The sequence below is a fragment of the Notothenia rossii genome (assembly GCF_949606895.1).
Source record: "Notothenia rossii genome assembly, chromosome: 5".
NCBI classification, from domain to species: domain Eukaryota; kingdom Metazoa; phylum Chordata; class Actinopteri; order Perciformes; family Nototheniidae; genus Notothenia; species Notothenia rossii.
Genome location: NC_136903.1, coordinates 84,679,663 through 84,687,326, shown reverse-complemented (window position 1 = coordinate 84,687,326; position 7,664 = coordinate 84,679,663). Strand labels below are relative to the sequence as shown.

Below are 7,664 nucleotides of genomic sequence, written 5' to 3'. Positions count from 1 at the left end.
GCGTCTGCAGGTGGAAACTCCGGTGCTAGTGGATCGCCGGAGCTGTAGATTAACATTTACATGTTTATTGTAGTTGTAAGGGCAATGCCTGTAGCACCATGGAGCATATGTGTGGGCTGGACCTGTATTTTACAGGAAAGGAGTGAGCAGAGGGTCGAGTTGTCGATTCTTGTTCAGTTTTCATCTTCCTCACCCTCTCAGACTTTGAGTTGCGGCGCTGCTAAAGAGATGCGCTACCATGGAAACCAAACAATGGTGTAGCTGTATTAAAGTCTGAGTGGAAACAGTCGCGAGTAAATCTGAATTTGTCAGAAATCGGGAGAAATGTGGGAGTCTCCCGCGAAAATCGGGAGGGTTGGCAAGTATGACACACACACACACACACACACACACACACACACACACACACACAGTTCGTATTTAGTCTCCTGATTTTAAATGGGAATTAAATCATTTGAGTCTTGCCAAAGCACCAGTGTTCTGCAGTTTGTGTGGGCCTACTGTACAGTTGCACAGTTTTGGAAGATTCAAACCCCCCCCCCCCTCTTACATCACCAGAAGTCATAATTTAAGGGGTCATTTCTCAAAAAATTCTTTCGGGGGAGGATTCCCCCGGACCGCCCTTGTATGGTTTTGTCACCATTTCCATAGCCCCACCAAAAATATTTTCCACCAGCCGCCACTGTTTACGATCATAAACGATGTGTTGGATGTGCAGCTAGGATAAGTAATAAGGGAGCTAGGAGTGATTTTCGGTGCAGTAATAGGTTAGCATTTTTCGCTCGGGGCTAATTCAGAGGCTCACTGTTAGCATTGTGTGTTTTTTTTGGGAAAAAAAATGAAAAAGATCAGTTAAATGAGTTTCCCGTTATATGGATATAAAATATTCATAGTTTATTAAATATCAAGGTTCCTTAGACGTTGTTTCCTGCAAATGACGCAATTTCGGCGCCTAAGAGGTTTAAATATCTTGGTGTATGGCGAGACTCTGAACTTTCATTTAAACTACGTATAAATCATGTAATACAAAAAGTCAATTAAGGAATTGGTGTCTTGCACCGCTCTCGCAATTGTTTTACGTTCAGTGTCCCTAAGATAATTGCTTCTCAACTTATTCTTCCGATTATGAATTATGATGATGTTGTCTACCAAAATGCACATAAATCAGATCTTGCTCCACTCCACATAGCCTACAATAGACTATGCAGATTTGTTCTTGGTTGTCCTTTTCGTACACATCACTGCACAATGGATAATCAACTTGAATGGCCTTCATTAAATGTAAGAAGAAGACACAGGCATTGGCTTCAGCTGATATTTAAATGCATTTATCATAACTATCCCCCTTATTTAAAGCAGTATTTTGTACCCTACTCGCCAAATCATCAAGTTAGACACACTGTCCAGATTTATTTCTCTGTCCCCTCTGCAAAAAAATAGATTGGCAGAAGAGCATTCATTTTCAAAGCCCCAACAGACTTGAATACTTTACCTGCTGCTATTAGATCTCTTGCATCATTGGGTATGTTTAAACATGCATTATCATCTCACTTTCAACTGGTCTGCACTTGTTATTGATGAGACGGATATTGATGAAACTGATCTGCTCGACTGTCTCTCAAATTGTAATGATTTTGACTTGAATTTTACTTAATGTGGTTTGTCTTGTTTGTCATGTTTTGCTTTTTGTCTTTTTGTTTATGCATGTCTGTAAATTGTTGCTATTGCCGGGACCCCCTTGAAAGCGAGATGGTGCATCTCAAGGGTTCTATCCCAATAAATAAATAAAATGTCTATATATAAACCAGTTCTAACATAGTTTTCATACGTCAACACAGGCTCACTATTTGGCAAGATGACTAAACTTTATATTGGCTACTTAGCGAGAATCAACTCAGTGAGCAACAGATACCAAGGATGTTTGCTGATGAAGAAGACGAAGTAAGCTAAGTAGCCAATATAAGACTTAGCAGTACAGATAAATGTGGGCTCACTATTTGGCAAGATGACTAAGCCTTACTTAGCGAGAATCAAGTCAGTGAACAACAGATACACATTCTCACTCCCAACTCGGTCTATGTTGACGTTATGTCAGGGTCCCTGTCGTCACTTTCCAACGCAAGGGGGGGCCCTTTAGCGTCGAGTTTCAACTAGGGAGTCCCATTGACTTGCATAGAGCTCCCTGAACGTTGGTAATAGACGAGTTGGGATCGCGGCGAAATGCTCTCCGCAGACCCATTCTCACAGCGTTTATTAACCTTTTTCTAACTCAATATCAAGCCACACTTATTGTGCTCACTTCTTTATTTTAATTGAATAATGTCGGACTTTTGTTGCCGTCAGTTAGGGGGAGAGTAGGGAATCAGAAAAATGAAATCTGTATTGTTTCATCGTTTTTTCTAAACTCAACGCTAAAGGCCCCCCCCCTTTTGTTGGAAAGTGACAACAGGGACCCTGACATAAGTCAACACAGGCCGAGTTGGGAGTGAGAATTTATTGACAGATACCAAGGATGTTGGCTGATGAAGAAGACAAAGTAAGCTAAGTAGCAAATATAAGGCTTAGCAGTAGGCCTACAGATAAATGTGGGCTCACTATTTGGCAAGATGACTAAGCTTTATATTGGCTACTTAGCGAGAATCAAGTCAGTGAACAACAGATACCAAGGTTGTTGGCTGATGAAGAAGACAAAGTATGCTAAGTAGCCAATATAAGGCTTAGCAGTACAGATAAATGTGGGCTCACTATTTGGCAAGATGACTAAGCCTTACTTAGCGAGAATCAAGTCAGTGAACAACAGATACCAAGGATGTTGGCTGATAAAGAAGACGAAGTAAGCTAAGTAGCCAATATAAGCCAACTATTTGGCAAGCAACCGGTCACAGTTGCCCTGTTTATTTCATGTCTTATAAAAGCTTATTGACGATTAATAAAGTGTTCACAACCTAATTAATAAATGAAGTACAAACTATTGGTAAACCCTTTATAAGGGTAGTCTTATTGTAAATTGGTACCAGAGATTCAAATGCAACATAATCCAACATAACAGCAACCAGACCACAAATGATCGGTCACCTATGCAGCAATTTTTGGGTAAAAAAACTAGGGGTTTTGTAGGAACTTGACATCATAAAATATCTTTACTGCCTTTTTGAATATGTCAGTAAACTATGAGTTACTTTAACAACACAGCTTATTTTACAGCCTCTTGTTGCGGTGTGTAAAGGCCTTACAAAACTTCAAACCAGTATCATACTCTGTTTGAATGTTTCCACTTTGCAGAATATGTATTATTTCTTTATTATATGAGTTGAAGCATTTCATATTTATATATATTCATGTGACCAAGACACACATACATTTACCATTATTTACAGTTCAGCCATTTGTGGCAGATAAGTTGTGATGTTCAGATTAAGCAGGCCCAACTTTGGAGACTTCTGTGACTGACATAGTTTATGACGACTCATCATCATCACCTCCACCCATCCCAAGCATCTTCATCATGCATGTCCGGAACTGTGAAACATCAAAGGAAATCCACATTTAAAAAAAAAAAAACACCACAACATTCTTACATTTTGGCTACATGGTCTGTTTTGGTTATAATTGTGGTTTAAATATTGTACGCCTTCAAGTGAAGATCATCTATGCATGGCTATAGCTTTGAACTATTCAATCTAACCTATCAATCTACCAAATGTATTTTCTAAGTGTCTCCAATACAAATATTTAAAAAAACTATTTAAAAAAAACACCATTAACTCCATAGAAGTAATATGATTTCAATAAGACAGATGCATCAAACTAACCTGCTTGTTGAGGAGAACATAGATGACCGGGTTGTAGATTGCAGAGGATTTAGAAAAGACAGAAGGTACAGAATCTAATCTCAGGTCGAAGGTTTGCCCACGGTTGTTCACAACCCAGAGGGCAAAGGAGGCGCAAGGCAACCAGCACACCAGGAAGCCAAACACCATGATGACCACCATCCTGGTCACCTCCCGCTCGGCCTACTGGATGGAGGCAGACTCTGCCTGGCCTTCACTGCCTGTTGAGGAAAAGAAGTGACTGTCATGTCTTCTGAGCTCTTCGTGTTTAGTGATCCTTGCACCAGATAATTTAATCACACAGGAGATGCAGTTATAACGGAATGGTCATTTGTATAGGAACTGCTCACCCTGTTACCTTGAATTCTTAGGGAATATGTTTTCCTGCATGCCTCCAAGGTGAACAAAGAATCAAGACCCTTTTATTGAATTGTAAATCGGGGCCGAGTTTGTTCTAATAACAAAACCGGTTCTGTGTATTAGATATAATAGCTTTGCAAAATATTGAATGTAGGAAATTAGTGAGACTACCACCTAGATAAATGAGACTCGGATTAGATTGCGCAAGTTAATTGATATTTGTAAACTGATATTCTAATTTAAGCGCATTCACTGTTTAGTTAAATTCCTCAACTTTTCTCAGTTTTTGGAGTTCACCATGGAGGCATTGGAAAAAACAAGAATTCAAGGCATCATGGGACGAAAAATGAAGTTCCTGAGCAGCATTAAGATGTCATTAGAAAAAAAACATTCCTAAATTCTGTTCTCAGTCTTCTAACTTTTCCTCACCATTTTCAGTGTAATGAGGAGCTGAGAGTAGCAGAGGACAATTGTTGCTAAGGGCACAGCAAAGCAGAATCCAAAGAGAAACATGACGTAGGATTCATTGTTGTATTTGTTGTTTGTGGTGTACCAGTCTGGACCACAAGAGCACTGTAGGCCCTCTGGGGTGTACCTGGAGAGAGAGAACCACAAGAGCATTGAGTGTACGTCCAAGATTCCCAATGTTTAAGTGTTAAAGTTGTTAAATGTTGGTTTTTGATGCTTACCTGCTCCCTCCGAAAATGGGCCGGGGAGGGGCGGAAGCAATCAGTGCAAACACCCAGGTGAATGCACAGCAAGCTAAAGCATGGTCAGGCTTGAAAATAAAGTGACCAAGTGGCTTGCAGATGACCAGCCATCTTTCAAACGCTACCACAGCGAGAGACCACAGACTCACCATACCTGGAACGATATACAGCACAAATTATAAAACTCATTAAAACTCTATAACTTAAATATGTGTTTTTAAAGTTTCTCTTACCACCAAGCGTTGCAATAGAACCTTCAATTTTGCATGCTAGTGGTCCGAGGATAACATATTTGTTTGCAAAGGACAAATATTTAAGCCCACGCAGGACACAAGAGGGATGGGGATCCAGAGATCCTCCGGAAGCTCCACATCACGGCCGTGCTTCATGTTTGCCTGAAGGTTAAAAAGAAAAGTCAAAAAGACCTTTTCATGTGAGGGTCAGGTCACCGTCTACAGCACTATGACTATAGCAGTCCAGTAGTGTTGACTGGGAAGTAATTTATAGTGTTGCGTGACATAAATTAACAAATTAAATGATTGAATAATGAATTGCTTGATTAATTTAACAAAACACCGGACTTTGGAAATTGGGATTAGAGGACTATAAAAAACACTATCATTCACAGTAACGCACAGTGTATACAATAGTGGCCAAAACCAAAATTCCCGGACGTAATCAACGGTATCCTGCTCTTATCTTGGCACTTTCTTAGAACAAAAGCAGTCCTATACAGTTAATTAGGACACATTTAAGTTTCATTAAGTGACCTCCGCGACCAGCTGGTGCAATTGTACTTTTTGTTTTTTAAACTGTTAATCTTCTAATCACATCCAGTCTGTCCTGAAATTTACCGTCTTTCTGATTGCGTAAGCACGGATGATCTGTCCCTGGAAGAGATCATCAAAGGCTTACCCCATTGTTAACATCTTCTTTTATTGAATTAGAGCCTTCTATAAAAGGATGCACTTCCTCTACAGTTTCAAACATACAGTATGTTAGGTGCCAAATACCATCTTACATTGCATTACGAACAGCCAAACAGGTTTCTGCCAAAGCAAATGTGCATCAAGTATCTAAATTAGATAGGTAATGCAAAAAGTGCACAGGGAATTATGCAAATTGCCTCCTTTATTTTTGAAAGATGGCAGTAATAAAATAAGATTAACCGACCCGGGCGGCCACACCAGCAGCCATGGTGCTGCAACTGAGGCTATACTTCAAGGTTGATAATCATTTCAAATGATTTAGGGTAGAAGACTGTTCAACGGTCAATAATAACTCTTTTAATGGAAGTTTTTTATGGATTTCCAAATTAGTTTTCTGTAGAAAGATTGTCTATTGTTATTATTTGTATTATCTTAACAGTTTCTACTTTATAAACCTGTATGCCTTTTTGAAATATATATGAATGAATGACAATAGGTAAATATATTGGCTATGTGGTCTCTCATTAGGAGGGCACGTCCTTAGATTAGATCTGAGCCGCTGCATTAGGGCTCACCTTGACTCTTGGCACACGAGAAATCATGAACAGCATGTTATCAAAGAGTGACACATTTTATTGTATTTCTTTATTTAACCTGGATATACCCAGGGGAAAGTCTCATTGAGCTATTTTACAAGAAAGTCCTGGCCAAGATAGACATCAGCGAGGTTACAGACAAAACATTACAAAATATATATATATCATCCTACAAAGCATCTACATATAGATTTGCCTGCTTCTCTGTCATTGAGAGGCACCTTAATGTATCGAACTACATGTTATGTTTGAGATATTGTACTTTGTATGAGTATCACATAAAGCAATGCAAAAACAGATCAAATGTGTGTTAGGTGGGTGTTAACAGGCGCCAGGACTGGCTGCACTCTTAACTAATGCAATTTTAAAGTAGACACGTCTTAATTCGTTCATTGACCTTTTCAGTTTTTTTTTTTTTAAATAGACAAGAAAAATAAAATTCTGCAAAAATTCCCACGGCCATGCATGCAGGTGATTTTGATTGACAGGTGATTAGAGGTCATCTCAGGTTTTGTGGGCGTCTACAGACTGTGTTTGAGTTACATCTCACCGACTCTCATTAGCTTTGCTGCTTCTATAACAAGATATACAGTTAGGATTCTTACATGAAGTTTGGTGAACACAGATTTACGCATCTTTAACCTGAGCATAGCTTTGAACAGACAGAACAAGTCTTCTCGTGACTCCTTCAAGTTCTTATTATGGTTCTTACTCTATGACTCGCTCATTGAAATTCCAGTAAAGGACAGCAAACTATATCATCAAAAAACACAAACCCCTTCTTCCCCTTGTTTTATTGCTTACATATGATTTTCAGGCAAAATAAAAAATGTCAATGAGACAACAATATTTCATATCATACATATATGAGTTAGAGAATGATCAAACATGAATCCAACCTCATTGTAAACTGTGAACAAAGCCAATGATATGCATTTATAGAAAAATGTAATTAAATAATATGATTTTGCCTTTTCCAAAATTCGAAAACTTCACACAACATTATCTGCTCATCATTTTTAGCCATGTACTTACCTACTTATTTGTCTTTATAACTAATGTGTGCTTTTCTTCTCTATAATAATAATTGTGCTTATTCTGTATGGATTTTTTATTTTATCTGCTATGCCACTTTTTGCTGTAACACTGTACATTTCCCCGCTGTGGAACTAACAAAGGATTTTGATTCTGAACATAGTAAATATGCAAATTCGTGCTTTGTGCAATGTTACTAGATCT

At 38.7% G+C, this 7,664-nt stretch overlaps 1 pseudogene across 1 annotated transcript; it reads right to left on the bottom strand.

Annotated features, from left to right (window-relative positions):
* Positions 1 to 3,414: 3,414 nt before the first annotated feature.
* Positions 3,415 to 7,060, bottom strand: LOC307038915 (blue-sensitive opsin-like; annotated as a pseudogene). The gene is made up of 7 exons: positions 7,031 to 7,060; positions 6,405 to 6,411; positions 5,134 to 5,265; positions 4,880 to 5,054; positions 4,620 to 4,785; positions 3,813 to 4,051; positions 3,415 to 3,519 (listed from the first exon to the last, which is right to left on the bottom strand). The product of its transcript is annotated as a blue-sensitive opsin-like (transcript).
* Between the last annotated feature and the right edge of the window lie 604 nt (positions 7,061 to 7,664).